At 43.5% G+C, this 15,792-nt stretch overlaps 1 protein-coding gene across 3 annotated transcripts in view; it reads left to right on the plus strand.

Annotated features, from left to right (window-relative positions):
* The first annotated feature begins 4,276 nt into the window (after positions 1 to 4,276).
* Positions 4,277 to 15,792, plus strand: part of ZNF516 (zinc finger protein 516) — a 101,449-nt gene continuing 89,933 nt past the window's right edge. For 2 of the 3 annotated variants that reach the window (XM_041408146.1, XM_041408143.1), the window contains exon 1: positions 4,277 to 4,397. The gene's annotated coding sequence lies outside the window, so the exon portion shown is untranslated. Of the gene's footprint in view, positions 4,398 to 11,870; positions 11,931 to 15,792 lie in introns of those variants that run through there. The other variant, XM_041408144.1, reaches the window with a different exon arrangement.

A 15,792-nucleotide genomic window follows, 5' to 3' on the forward strand; every position in this document is an offset into this window, starting at 1 on the left:
CCACATCTGTGGAAGTCTGATCAACTATTCTGAAACCAGCTGCTGCTAGATTCTTTCAGTTAAGCTGAAATTAAGAACAGGTTTGTGGGCTCCCTACCTGCTGTGAAGCCGTGATATAGTTTATAAAATTACATACGGGTGAGAAAATCTGACTGCCAGGGCTGGAAAAGTTGGTACATTTAGCATGAACCTAAAATAGCCGTGTATTCTGAAGCTGTAATTATTTGCAATATTAACTTTTTCTGCTCTCTTCCTCAGTGTCATTGTAAAAGCAATATTGGATAAATCAGTTTAAAAAAATGTGGGTTTGAGAGGATCAAAGCACAAAAAATCAAAATCAGGCTATATCCTAGTAACTGTGTTGGCGGTAGGGGCAAATATGAAAGACATTAGAGTTAAAAATGTTGATTCTTCAAAAAAGGTCTCCAGATTATTTCTGCCGTAAGGAAAAGCTCATTACATGCCATACATGAGATGATGGAAACAAACACCAGTCATCTTTTATCATTGATGCAATTACATTGATAGCAACGGGACAACTTGTATGAGTAGAAAGAAAAGAGGTTATGACCACATCCTGACACCTGATGCAATTTGTCAACAGATATGACCAACTTGCTTATTGCTGTTACACATTAATAGACACGTCAGATCATGAAATATGTGCACCTCTCCAAATGGAAAAATATTTTCAAACCCTTTCACTAGATTTATGTCTGACTAAATTAACAGGGTACAAGAGCTTGACCTCAATCCGTGCAAACCTGGGGTACGCTGGTGTGCAAAACTTTGGTGGGTGGGGGTGTGTTTTCATAGTACAAACTCTGGAAGCAGTCTGACACAGTACAGTACTGAGGCATGATTAGAGAGGAAAGAAAGATCGTTGTGGTGCTCATCAGAAGTCAATGCAATTAATCCAAGTGTATAAGCTTGTTATGAATTGAAACCATTTTGTTTCAGAGTGGAATTTGTGCCACCCACAGAAACTCTGGAAGCACACCAGTGTTAGAATGGTCCATTTTCACTGGAGTCAGAAATGTGAGTTTCTTTTTTAAAAGCATTAGTGGGAATGCTTCTGTGTGGTGATCTGCAGACATAGATGGGTATTAGAGCTGCTTGTGTCTTCCAGATTGTAACTTCTGCACGTGTGTTTTGTATCTCCAGATACACCAAGAAAAAGCCTGGTTTAGAATGTAAAGAGTAATACAAGATGATTTGTCATCAGTTTGTGTGCTCTTTTTCTGACCAAGCACAGTTTGAGAGCAAAATCTCTGTCTTACATTTAAACAGAATTTCAGACAGATTTGTAATAACTGGATATATTAATTGGCACAAAACCTGAGTAACTCTGAGCAAGCACACAGAAAAAGAGACTGACTTCCCTAGATTACATTTCACAGACTGTATTTGTGTATGTGACATGTACACACACACATATGCACACACATATATATGAAATGTAATCCAAACTTGGCTTGTTTTCCTGTCTTGAAGTATTTATCTATGCTTTCAGCCTTGCTTTTACAGAGATGGCCTTCTTCCTCAGTACTCTACCACAGTGCTTCTCGGGAACCTTTTCTTATCTAAACTTCCACCAATCACTCCTAAGGCTAAGTTATGCAGACAAGTCATCGCACAGAATTTCATCAAACTGCCATTTTCCCTAACTTGAGAAAGCCTGGTCCCAAACGCTGAACAAATAATTTATTAGACCATAGCAAAAGTAAATAAATGCTTTCCTGCTCCAAATATTTCATTAGCCAGAATTATTATACATGCAAGTCTATAAATAGTAAAACACGTATTGAGCCATTAATATCGCTGACATTCTCATACAAGATATTGTAATTTAAAGAATTTGAAACTGGAGGACATCTCCCTGGAAGATTTCTGGCAAAGATGAAATGAGTAAACTGTCTGCAAACAAATTAGTCACCCATGGAAATGGTACACTACTAACGAATTGAAAATTAAGGACATCATCTCTACCTGAAATTTCTAATGACATTGATGATATTATGCAAATATATCCTGCATATCTTTTGAGTCTATAAATTCTTATACTGTTTCAGTTTTGCTTTTAAAACCCAGAAGTGCTGGGCTCAGCAGAAGAAATGTGAGAAAATCTCCTATTTAAAATTACATGGACGGAGGAACTCTGCTGGTGACTTTCCGTGAAATTAATATACCGCTTGATTGTTTTTAAGGTCTCTGCATCTTCTGAATTTTTAATTGCCTTTCCATTAAAGTGGAATACCCCTCGTGTACTAAGCTTGAGATGGGTTCTCCAGTCCTTTCACTCCTGTAGCCTCCTATTTTCTTATGGAAACAAGGAGTGTAAGACTGGGCCCTATGGAAGCAAATATGGAAAATATTAAGCATTTTAAGCATTACTCTGTCACGTAATAGAGCAAGCACTGTGTTCTTTATTCTCATGTTTTACTGTCTAAGGAAAAGAATCTGTACAGACTCCGAGAGAAAAGGAGTAGGTCATAAAAATCACATTTTTAGGTAGAGGAGTTGAGAAGTCTCATGCACCTTTCATTGCTCTGACTTGTCAATTTTTGCCATATGGAAATTGTTAGCTTAATACTGTAGTTCTAAATACTGCCCAGGAATGCTGATTTATAATGGATTTCTTACTCTTTGTGTAAAGAAATGCTAAAGTACTATATAAACTGTGATTAGAGAATCTACACACTTGTGTTATAGGCATGTGCCTGGGGTGGATTCTCCAGGCTCAGAGAGGTGACATCTACTCTGGTCCACCCACAGGTAAATCTGGCACCAGTGAACTCGGAATTCCCACAAAATGCTGCACTTCTGGAGTAACTGGGAACCCAATTTGGCCAGCAATTGAAAAAGTGTGCAGGAAAGATGCTGATGCATAAGGGACAAAATCCAGACATTCCAGATGCGTTATTTACTATTGAGGCACTTAAAGACACCACATTAATGTAATGAAGCTGCTTTTGAAGAAAAGGCAACATGCACTTTTTAAAGTGCGTCCTCTCTTTATTTTGACCAGCTGCTATGCACGTCTAGTTTTTTGGTTTTTTTTTTTTTTCTTTCTGTAAATTATAATTAAATTTGATTGTCCCAAATACATCCCACTCAGGCATTCATGCTGAAAGCAGCAACAATTGTCAATGACCTTTAACACGCCTGCTATACAAATTAGTGCAGATCATTAATCACACATAGCTTACATTTTATGATTCGTGTATCCTTCATTACCAACTTTCCCCACTCGCTCCCTGCCCCCTACCCCCACCCCTTCCCTTTATTCCGAGGGTTCTTGTAATAAGCACTGGAAAGGGCAGGATTTAAAGCCTCCCCCCGCCCCAATTTTGTTTCCCTCTCATTGCCGGAGCAGTTCGCGTCCCAAGTGCAAGACGGAGGGAGGGCGGCGCGGGGCCGGTGCGCCCGGGAAGGGCCGGCCCGGGGGCGGGGGGCGACTCCGGCGGGGAGCGGAGCCGGGGTGCCCGGGGGCCGTGGGGTTCTGCCGGCCTGGGGCGTCAAGATAACACCGTCCCTCCGTCAGAAGCGCTCCGTGTCAATTGTACGTCATCGCACATTATGAGACAAAGAGAGAAAGAAAAAAAAAAGGCTCCATCCACACCCTTGATGTCTAGTAGCGAGCGTTAAATTAGGCTTCCCAGCCATAGACTAAACACACTCCTCTCGCCTGTGGCACACACAGATTTGGCGTGATTAAACCGGGCTTCGCAAACAGGCAGGAAAACAAGAATTGAACTTTTCAGCCATAGGAGGGGGGACCAGGGGGGCTTTTTGGTTGGTGATTTTTTTTTTTTTTTCTTTCTAAAGCCATATGGCAGATTGATTTGTTCGGAGGTCTTTCAACTTCCCCAGCGTGGCTGTTGAACAGTATTCCTCTTTGATCTTGATTGAGGACTTTAATGTTGTTGTTTCTGCGCATTTCAATAGATCCATAAATATTTTACCAGTGGAATTCGCCCAAGAAAAAAAAAAGATTAAAAAGGAAAAAAATAAAGTTTCTCATAGAAATGCATCTGGGGCAACTCCAGCCCGCACCTTTCGCAGCGGAGGAGGTACGTGGGAACCGGGGCGGTGGGCAGAAGCGCCACTCCGCGCCCGCACAACGCGGCGCCCGCCTTCCTGCCCCCCGCTCTCCCGCAGCGCCCGGGGGCGGCGGCACCCGCGCCCCAACTTTGCCCCGCGCAGACAATGGTCCCCGGCGTGTGCGTGCGGGCTCGGCACCGGCCACAGCAGCGCGGCCGGCGGGGGACGCGCGATGGCCCGGGGGGGCGGGGGGTCCTCGGGCTGTGCCCCTGGGGGGGAAAAACCCCTCAACTTCGTGCCTCCCCCAGGGCACGGGGACTGTCCCCCCCGGTCATCGGAGCAGCTCCAAAATGGTAACTTTGCGCTGTTCCGCGAGGAGGTCGGGTTTGCTGCAGTGGTGGTGCCGAGGGGTGGGGGAGCCCTGCGGGCTTCGGCAGCCTTTTGGCTTTGTACGCTCCGTCAGGGGCGGTGAGGGGAGGCGGATTGCGATATTAATCCATTAAGAGACAAAGAACAAATTGCCGCACTTTAAAGTAAAAAGCTTCGGCTGAAGGAGGTGGGTGATGGGTCGTCGAGCCCCGAGTAGCCACTTCAATTATTAACAGCGGGTTGTTCCCCCCCTTTCTCCCCCTACCCCCGCTAATATTGATCCAGCGTGTGCGTGAAATGCCCGGTGTGGGGCTGTGCCCGTGTGTGTCCCCCCTTGTTTGCGAGTCGCTCTCGGCTCCGTGGCGAGTCGGTCGCTGCGTGATCCCCGTTAGAGAAGTACACAGTTTATCAAAGGAAGTTGGGGGTGGGCGGGCAGAGAAAACAATTATTCACATATAGACAGCGAGGAGGACTCGGAGGACAATGTCTCCGTAGCGATTATTTCCAGAAGAGGAAAAATAGCCTGTTTGATGCGGGTGGGGTGGGGGAGGGAGACGGGGAGTTTAATGTACATGTTAAAAAAAAAAAAGGGGGGGGGGTCGAGAGGAGGGAAGGAAGGGGAGAGAGGGAGAGAGATAGGGAGGGAGGGAGAGAAAAGAAGAATAGAAATAATGCAGTTCCAGACATTTTGTGCTATAAAAGCTTTCCTCCTCCTCGTCCCTCCCTCCCTCCCCCCATTACTATCTTCGGTGATCATTAGCATAGCGCCGAGTCGCGATCCTAATGCGAATTAAGCACTTGGGCAAGTTGAGGAAAGTTTGGATGGGTAAACTTTGCTATGAGGGAAGAAGGTGGGGTGCTAAAACTGGCAGTACGTGTGGGGAGGCGTGTGGAGCATGACAGCCGGCCGTTGTTTTTCCCCTCAAACCAGCTAACCTCTGCAATTAGCTGCTGGAGACAAACCCTGTGTTTTAAGCCGAAAAGTGTCGGTTTGGAGTCAGCACCATTTATTAGGAGCGTTAATAAGCTCCCATCAGCAGACAGGGATCTTCTGGGGAATGCGCATTGTGTGTGCCCAGCTTATCCATTACCCCTATAGATACGGAGGCGCTCGGGCACTGGACGTGCAAATATCATTTTGCTCGGACTATTTTCGAAACATTAATTCTGTTCTTTATTTAATCCAGATGCAGGGTTCCCCTCCCCCCCCCCCCCCCCATTTGCTGCCTTATTGTTGGGTGTACATTTTCTGAAAAGGCGACTGGTGTAACCTGTGGAATTTGAAATGCAAATAAAAGCCTGTGGGAGTTGAGGCAGAACAAATCAGCATTTATAAAGTGAAAAAGATTTAATGTCTTTGAAACCACTGCGAGATTTTTTTTTTTAATAAGAACTGAATCGTGACGTCAAGTCGTTTGGGCAAGATTTTTAAAATTTTTTTTTTTTTAATGTCTGAAACGCGGGTATGCGAAGTGCTTACAGGAAAAACAGATTACAAGATTAACATCTGTTAACATGATCGTTTATCTCCAGCCAAAAATAGGTCAGTCCTTTCTTAAGGAAACACGATTGCTGGGCGCATGATTAAATAATGAAATTAGGCTGATGAGTTCATAAATTAGACGCCGTGTCGACGGGCGTTAGGATCCGACCTGTGACAAAAATATGTAATTCGCGGTCCGCCGGAGAGCGGTGCGGGGTCAAAGTCCCTTTTTGGGGAGAGGCGCAACTCTCTCGCCGCCGCCTCCTCCTCTTCCTCCTCCCCTCGCTCCCCATCGCCGGGCGCTCCCCGCTCGCATCCAGCGTCTCCCCCGGCTGCGGAGCTGAACTCTCCCAGCGAGCGGAGAAGTTTCCTCGGCGGGGAAGGACGCGGGGGGTGCCGCGGTTGGGGGGGGGTTGGGGAATGGGGCCGGACGGACACCCCCGGCCCCGCTCCGCTCGGCCCCGGGGTGTCGGGGCGCGGCGAAGTGGGACGGAGAGCCGCCGTGCCGCGGCCTTCCCCCTGCTCTGCCCTGCCCTGCCCTAAGCGCACCCCCGGCCCGGCCTCGTTCCTGCTGTCCCCTCGCCATTCCCCCCGCAGCGCTGGGATCATCCGGCTTTTTTTTGGAAGTGGGTGCCTTTATGAAAAAAGCTCGTCGGGCCTGGCGGGGCCATCGATATTTTGATTTTTTTTGATTTTTTTTTTTGATTTTTTTGTGGGGTTTATTTTAATATTTTTTATTATTCTGAGGCGGATTCACCGGTTTCTGGAGAGTGTCTCCCCAAAACTGGTGGCTGGGCGCCGTGCTCCGGGCCGGCTCCTCGGCGGCCGGGGAGAGGTCCCAGAAGCCCGCCCGGCAAAGGGCTGCCGCGCTTTGGCCCCATGCCACGGACTTTATTTCATGCTTGCTGCGCTAAATGAGTTAACAGCCAAAGGGTTTTTCATTAACTCGACTTGGCAACCGTGTATTTCGTTGGCTTCTCCCCTTTGGCTTCTCCCCCCCCCCCCCAAAAAAAAAAAAAAAAAAAGCGTAATTTTAAGCAAAAGCTGAGTGGCATAACATGGGTTGATTTTGATTTGGGAGGGGGAGTCTTTTTCAAAATCTTCTGTCACATTTCCCTTGTGCCCCCATCCCTGGGCATGGTGTGTGGGTGGGATGATAGCTGAGAGTTTTATTTTGTGAGATGTCCTGATTATTGACCATTGCTTTCCAATGGTGTTTTGAGGCCCTGTGTGTCCCGGACCAAGCAGGAGGATGCTGACCCTGTGGCAGGGCAGTGACCTTCAGCTGCCCCCCTCAGCCCTGTGAGGGATGTGTGGATGGGGGCTGGGGGGAGTGTGTACGTGTACATGCGGGGGAGCTGGGAGCTGCATGCCAGGCAGGTGCATGCAGGGCCGGGAGGGGTGTTGTGGCAGGTGTGTGCACAGATGCAGGGCAGGGATGGGGTATGTTGCACTGCTGCATGGGAGCCAGATATGTGTGCCTGTAGGTCCTGCTGGGGATGTGTATGCAGGGCAGAATGAGGCTCACACGGCTGCGGGGTGGGGGAGTGCTTCACTGGTGCAGGTGCACCAATGTCCAATGTGTGCACCAATGTCCAATGTGTGCTCATGTCCCCGTGTTTGTGGCTGTGTCCCGTGAGCAGGTGTGGGAAGTAGTGCAGGCTGGGCTTCTCTAGTGAGGCCCCCATGTGCTTCCCCCCCAGGCTGGCTGCTGCCAGTGGGCTGAATAGAACAGAATCGTATGAGGTGTTGGCTGATTTAGAGGGGAGCAGAGCCAGGGAGGGGTGTTGGTGATGAGAGCAAAAGTTTCATCTCGGCAGGGAGTATGTTGGTAGTTTTGCTCCAGTACTTTCGGCCGTGGCAGCTGGCCGGGATGAGTTGTCTGTCAGTGCATGTTGTTGCTTTGTTTCTCTGCCAAAGTGTCCTTCAGTTCTGTCACGGCAATCCCACCATCATCAGCCTGGTCATCTGCTACTCTTTGCACCCCAGCTTTGTTCCACCAAGGTGGGCACAGTGGTTTGGAGCTTTCCTCTGTTGAAACTGGAAGCTGAAGTTGCATAGGAGCACCTGTGGTGTAATTAGTATCGAGGTGCAGGTATTCCAGGAGACATCTTCAGTTTCACAAGAGGAGCTGCCATAGCCATCTTGAGTGAACTCTGTATAATAAAGTCATTTGCGTGGCGCTCTGTGTTACTGGCACAAGAACACCTTTACTAGCTCCTGGTGTAAAGTGGTTTTTAGCTATCTCTAGAAATTCTTGCCTGGGGTTTGTTTTCAAGCCTTTAGTTCCTGTAAAGCTGAGTGGTGTTGAAGTGACACCTAGTTAGTGATAAGTACTGTGGAGTCTGTGTGAATAATAGGGCATTATAGCTGTCCCTCTAAACTGCTAGATTAATATGCAAAGATAATGCTTACAGAAAGGAGAGAAAAAAATAAAGCATCTGTGAGAATAACATTGTCCTAAGGAATGTCCTAAAACATGTTTAAAGAAAGGAGTGGTCTTTGTTAGCGCAGCACCTATCTAAGCTTAGCACGACCTTCTAAACTCCTGTACCGGTCAAACTATGTTTTTGTCACTCCATGAATGTGAATGACTATTTCTCTGTGCCTCACAGGAGAGAGTTTTTACATCACTAGGGTGAAATCTACCTGCTGTTACTTGCAAGTGTCCTCAGTAACTATCTGTCTGGAATGGAGCAACATTTTGTAGATTAAAGTTTTCCTGTGGTAATGATTAATGTATTTACCTTAAAAATAGGTTCATTGTATGATTTTATAATTGGTCATAGTATCATGCTGTCACCAAGATTTAATAATAGCAATTATCAGTACAGAAGTGTTCACTGAAGGGGTTAGAAACGACTGTGCCATTGTTCTGAATTTCTGCCTGTTGAACTGATCGTCATTTTAGCAAAGGAGGATGTTTATGTCTTAACATCTTACAGATCACCTTCAGAAGCTGGGCTGTTGGCTTCAGTTTACTGAAAAATTAGTAACTTTTAAAATGCACCCTGCTGTGGGTGCTTACACCAGAGAGGGCAGCCTGGAATAGTAGCCTCATAGAAATGGTGTACTCTCCAACTTGAGAGAACTTTGGGCAGTCTGTTTATTTGGATTTTTTTGCTAAGGTTTTTGTGTGCAGGTGACTTCAGCAGTTACCTTTAGTTACCTATAACTATTGTCTTAGATAGTTTTATATAGATATAGATGTAGTTATAATTACCAATAAGGATTATCTGTCTATAGTTACCTATATTTATAGTTATCTATAGTTACCTATCTGTAGTTCTCTGTGGTTGAGATCTGATGAGTTTTATTCTGAGGCCCATCTAATGAAAAGTACCTATATTTAGTAAGATCCAAAACCTGTCAGCTTTGAAGGGTCTAACTGTCTAACTTCTGTGAAGATTGCAATTCATGCCAAGAACTTCCAGGACTTCTCTGGGATTACATGCAGTATGCAGGATGATCCAGTGCATAAGCTTTCATTGAGACTTCATCATACAGTGATGAAGTCTGTGTATGTGTGCTTAAACTGGAAATCTGGGTTTGACTATAGCGTTTCATAAAGTCATCAAAATAGAAAGCTGAAATGCAGAGTGATTGCATTTTGCAGGAAGCAACATGTCCAAGCTTGCAAATTTCACAAGAAAAGTACCTGTTTAAGTTTTTGAGACACAAGTATGAATTTGTTGATACATACCTTTTAAGACTGAATGGGCATTAGATTTCTGCACAGAAAGGAGAAATGGACTTACTACTGTTTTTCAAAACCATATGATGTTCTTTAGTTGAATAACAGCATGTACAGCCATCCTAAAAATTGACTTGTTGCTTGTGAATCCACTGCTGACCCATAATAAGCACCCTTTCCACTCCCAGTGACTACTGGGAGTTGCATGAGTATGATTCTGGGTGGAATTACAGTTTCTATATGCGTATCTGAAATCCTTAATTATATTGGCAGTTAATCAACTAAAACTTATTTTGGTCATTTTTTTTCCTCTAGCCATAAGCTTAATCCAGATACCTAATCACAGCATAGCAAAAAACAAAACAAAACAAAACAAAAAAAAAACCAAACCAACAAACAAAAAAAAAACCATGAAAAAACCTTACACCAACAAAAAATGCCATTTATTTGATTAGATATCTGCAAAATATTTGAAACTTGGAGCAATGTTGCTTTTTCAAAGCAGACATCTTACATGCTGCAAATATTTATACACTTCAGTGCTGGGATAAAGCTGTTCTGACTCAGACACTGAAGGCAAAGTTCTGTTTTTCAGTTACCCACTGTAACTGCACAGAAACTGTACAGTACTTGCGAGTTAGAATGACTTAGATAGCAATATTTCTTGGTTGTCACTTCTATGTTAAAAGTAAGTGGAACTTCCTCGCCTTTTCCAGCAGGAACGATTCTAGTAAATATTATGTTAGGGAGCCCACGTTAAAACTTGCGAGTGGATTATGGTCCAGGTAGTTAACGCTGCCACTTAGGCTTTCATTAGGATGATGACTTCATTACAAATGTTTACTTTCATTACCTAACTGTTAGTCAGCAAATGTTTAGTCTCTTGATCTGCTGAACCTGCTTTGCCATTTGAAGCCAGCGAGCTGTCTTTTTTTTGGTGTGATAATTACTCAATACTGGTTGCTCATTTTTTGATGTTGTTTACATCTTGGTTATCTGCAGAGGCCCATCAGCGTTGTTGCACACTTGGTGTTAGCAGTTTCTCCTTGCATTCCTGAAACTGCATTACAGCAGCAGCGCTTGTGCAAGGGAACGTGGGGCATTAAGCGTGTGTTCCAAGATTAAATTCGCGCGCGGATGGACAGAACTTGCATCTCTCAAGTTGTGACCAAACTATTCATTGCCTAATAAGTTCTAGCAGGTCTCATAGCAGTAGCACGTGTCTGCTGTATGATAAGATGTTTATTTACCACTCCAAGTTGTGAGCTAGCACTGCTCATGGTGTCCCTGGTAGGGACACTGGGACAGGGGCTGCTGAAGACTGGTCTATACTGTTTGAAGTCGTGGAAGAACAGAGGCTCTTTTCTGTGGATTCAAGATTGCTTACCTTCTAGGGACTACTTAAAATTCATTTTTATGAACCTTTCATTTCAGTGATTGCTTATGGAAAAGAATTAAATTTTTATCAGCAGGATGTTGTGTTGCTTAACATTTGTTCAACAAAATCCACATTTCATTATGGGCTGTTGCAGACGCTGTAGGCGTGGCATTACTGTTGTACTGTTGTGGTAACCCAAGGTAACTTTAGTAGGGTGGCTCTGAATTTACGGTACTGGATGTGGGGATGAATTTAGCACACAGCACTTAGCACCTAATTAAAGCTGATAGTATTACATCGGTAATCAGGGCACTCTTAGAATCTCTAAGAAATTACTTTTTCCTTTGTCTATTCTTCTCCCTTTTCTTTCTTGCCATGTCACTGTGTGGTGTTGGGAGCTTGCTTCTCCATGTTGGGCCTGTCGTATTTATGTCCCAAAGGAAATGCTTTCCAGCAGTGTACTTCAAATTGCAAAGTAGAAGAATTTTGTGGCTCCCTAAATATTTAAGGCCAGTTTCTAAAATGATCTAGCTTTTAATCTTCTTTTCAAAGTAAAATAAAAACTACAAAGCGTATATAATTACGATTTGTAGCTATTTTTAGACTCCTGACATGTTTCATTTATAGTATAATGATAAAAACAAATAGTACAGCAGCTAGACAGACAATTTTCAAACCAACAGCATCCACTTCAGCTACCCTGTGTGAATTTCATACGTGTTTCTTTTTTTTTTTTTTTTTTTGGCTGGGAATGTACTGAAACTGTATGTCTGTATGTCTCAGTACATGCTGGGAGGTGCAGAGAAAACGAGAGCTCTGTCTGTCGGGCAGGTCCTGTTGTGAGTGTTTGCTGAACACCGGATCGTGTGTCAGTGAGTTTTAATGTACTGCACACACACACGCACAGAGACATGCAGGCATGCATGCTTTGCTTTTCCGGCAGGTATAATAAAGGAAGAATGGTGAGTTGGCTCGTCACTATTTTTACACTGCATAGAAATGCTCGTGTTGGCTTATTATGGGGATAAAGCTGACTGAATAGTAATATTTCCTTGTCTTTTTTAAAAACATGGTGAGCAGGGAAGTGGTGTTAGTTTTTAGTAAAGAAAGAGGGAGAGAAGCTGGTGGAAATTGAGGTGTTCTAGTCACAATTGTAGCCTAATTTTAAAATGGTCACGTTTACTTATTTAAAAATAGATTTGGGAATGAAATTAGCCATGTTCTTTGTTTTTAAAAGGGTAACGTGTGTGCACTCACCATATGGTAGCATTTAACCCATATTGTATTAGCTGACAACAAGTCACATTTATTCTCTGATTTATTTCAGTGTTTCAGAATGTTCTTTTTCTGAAACCTAGTACAATAAAAGATGCATTTAGGATTGTGCAATGTAATTGTCTGTAGCTGTTTTGCCTCATTGCTGAAATGATACCAGGTTCATGAGTAAGCAATATTTTTCCCTTTTGAAATAATTTCCTTAAGAAATAGTCATTCTCTGAATGTTGAAATGGTTTGCGGGAAGAGTTATGAACAATAGCTGGTGACACGGTGTGTTGTACAGGATTGCGGGGCGAGGTGTTACAGTCTCTGCTGGCTGAAACTAGAGCTCCTCTTTTGATGGTTGAGTGTGCTTGCAAAGTCTTTCTCTCCCCCCTCCTCGTTGACCAGTCTTTGCACAGGGGTTGCTTAGTTGTCTATTTTAATGGATGCATTCTGGCTTCCTTTGTGGTAGACTGTGAGGCACCTGCGTTGGTGAGTGGTAGCAGCATTGGCAGCCACAAGTATGATAAAACTATGAATCAGCCAATTTAAGGACTGACTTAAACTATGCAGTTAGGGAAATACGATACCTTCTTTTCCCTTTGGATTTGGATTTCCCTGGGAGTTGTATTTTTAGGCTTTCTTTCCCCTGTGCCGTCCTGTCTATGCACATCTTTGGGGTTTCAGGAGCTGAGGCTCTACTGCAAAGTCCCGAAGTGTGCAGTAAATAGGAGTTAGCCCCATACGGCGCGTTGCGTGAGAACTTTCAAAAGTCAGTGGCACTCCTCACTGAGGTACCAGTTGCTCACCATCTGTCTCTTAAAGTAATTTCTTTTAACCTTGGGACTCAAAAATATTTCAACAAGGTTATTCATGTGTTTGTGTGAAGAGTCTGTAAGTGTACCGAAAAACTGCTAAGCTTCTAATTTCAACGTGGTGTTTGAATACTAATGTATACCAATTAGGAATGGCTGATGGTGTAATTTATAGAAGTTGAAAGGAGCATTAAACAGCACCCTTCCAACACTAAATACAGCTTTTCCTCCTGTGTGTAGCTGCTTACATGAAACCAAGGGTCTGTCTTCCAGATTGTTGTGCTAGCACGTTGCTACATCTTTGGATAAAATACCAGGCTCGTGTATTATCACATCAGTCCCTTTGCAACATCCCGTGTATAACTGTACCTTTAGCTGATTAACACAATGCTTTCTTGGTACTGTTTTTGATGGCTCTGTGAATCCTTATTTTAAGATCTTTTTTAAAGGAGTATTTTAATCACTAAAGAGAAAAGCTGTATGAAATCTATAAATACTTACTTTAATTAGATTTGCTCTGTTTGTCTCTTTTTTTTCTTTCCCTCCAGATAAATTTTACCTCAGTAATGAATGCTGTGATCTTCAATGCATAATTTATATTGACATTAATAATGATAGTTGGAGAATATTTTAATGCCAGTTTGAGAAAACATGACAGTTTATGTTGATGGTCCCATTAAATTAGAACAGATTTTAGTAGAGAGCTGTGACTATCAGTGGTATGATGAAATAACCCACTTCTTTTCATTGTGGCAAGCATATTGGAGAGTTCATCTTATCGTGAGCGGTACATACCAGGTGTCAAGTGACATGCCAGACACACAGCTTTGCTTCTGAATGACTCTTTCCAATTAGAAAGTAATGGCTTTAACGGGATCAACCAAGTAATCGGAGTCTGTCAGTTCTTCCATGCCAGGAGGTGTATATTTGCAAATGTTATTTATTTATTTATCTGCTTTTTAATGAGTTGCAAAATTGTTGGTAACCTTGAGTGAATTTGGGGGGCAGTGGAAATACTATGTGGAAATTGTGGGATTAGTGGTTTAGCAGTTGGGATTAAAAATAGTCTCAGCAAATTACCCTGTTGATACTGAAGCCAGAATCTGTTAATGGGGTTACAAGCAGATTGGTTTATCGGTCATTTATTTTCTAGGTTGATTAGGGATTATAGGTTGCCATCACAAATGTAAGCAGTGCAAAAGGCGAGGATTGCTAATATTTTGCTTCAAAGTTTCGTGCACTTAGAAGGAAGGTGTCTGGAGCTCAAAAGTGGTTTCTAGATTGCCGGCAGCCTTTCCCCTCAGATTTTTATATTCTGAAGTAGATGTCTAAGGAGCCTGGGTATTGTAAAGGGGTAGTTTGGCTCGTTAAAAGTCTGCAAAATGTTACGAAACAGTAATCTCTGAAATTCATGCTGGCCACTATGAAAATTTTAAACGCCTGCTGCTGAATTGCCTACTGTTGTGTTCCCTGTTTCAGTGCAGAAGCCAGGGCTTTTCTTACTCACAACAATGTTTATAACATGCAGTCTGTGCAGTGATGGCTTTTGTGTGTCCTGTTCTAACTTGCAAACAAACTGTGTGCACCTCTGCATAAGAAAATCCTTTAACTGCCTTTTGTTTATTGCAGATCACACGTATGTCTCTGAGCTAGGGGTAGAGTTGCAAACCAGGGCATCCCCTCTGAGGGATAAAAAGATGGCACCCCTGATGGAACCCTTTAGATATTACTCTTATCTTCTGCTATCTAGTTCAGGAGATGCTGTGACTTTGACACTCTTTGCTACCTTGTCCTGATGTACAGCTTGAGATAATACAATGACATTTATTTGGCTTTTCAATACTTGCTAAATCAAATGCAGTGAAATAACAAGTGAACATTTCTGCAACTTTTTGGCTAGATGTGGAGCAGTGCACAAGATTGGTGGAGAGACCCATAATTGTTTTTGTGTCCTTGGCTCTGACAGATGATAAGGGAGAGAACAAGAAGTTCAAGAAGAGAAATGCTGACTTGGTTTGTTAGAGGAGTGGAAGATACAAGCTTAAAAAGAATTCTCTGGGGACTGGCTGATCTGGCAGGCCAGCAAAAGGAAGGGAAAGAGATTAAGCTAATTCCTTACCCTTCTAAAAACTAGGTTTTCTTCTGTCCTTGCAGAAAGCTTGTTCAAGTTTCCTGCAGGTTCTAAGACTGATATCCGAGGATCAAGACTTGTATCACCAGACTGGAGAGGAAGACAGATAGTTACCTGCTTAGTGTGGCTCTCCTGTGAGTTTTGTTCCTGGAGGATGGGAGAGAGAGCACAATAGACTTGATGAAGGATGAGCAACCCAAAGCAGTGACAAGGTCAAGAAATTTGTCTGAATTTTGGCTTAAGTATTTTCTCCTGCAGTTCAGTTTGTACACTGGTGCAGGTTGCTCTGGAGTGTGCAGGGAGCCTAAAGCTGTCCTGCTGGCTCAGTGGAATTGGGAATGCTGCCCTCTGAGCTGATACTTCCTCTGAACAGGAAAAAAAACCTCACTTGGTACAGTCTGTCATCTGTGATCCCCCTGGAAGAAGAACACTATCTCTTAAACTAAACTCTTCAACATGTAAGAAAAAGGACAAGATGATGAGAGTTGAGAGTCTGTCAGCTAAGAAGATGCTAGACATGAGACAGATTTTTGTTTTCTTAAACACACAGTTTATTCTGCTTTATTCATTATATTTTACACTTTGAAGAAGATAACAGTATTTGAAGGGCTAAAGTCT

This window comes from Onychostruthus taczanowskii, unplaced genomic scaffold (assembly GCF_017590055.1).
Source record: "Onychostruthus taczanowskii isolate IOZ18803 unplaced genomic scaffold, ASM1759005v1 scaffold29, whole genome shotgun sequence".
In the NCBI taxonomy this organism is placed as follows: Eukaryota; Metazoa; Chordata; class Aves; order Passeriformes; family Passeridae; genus Onychostruthus; species Onychostruthus taczanowskii.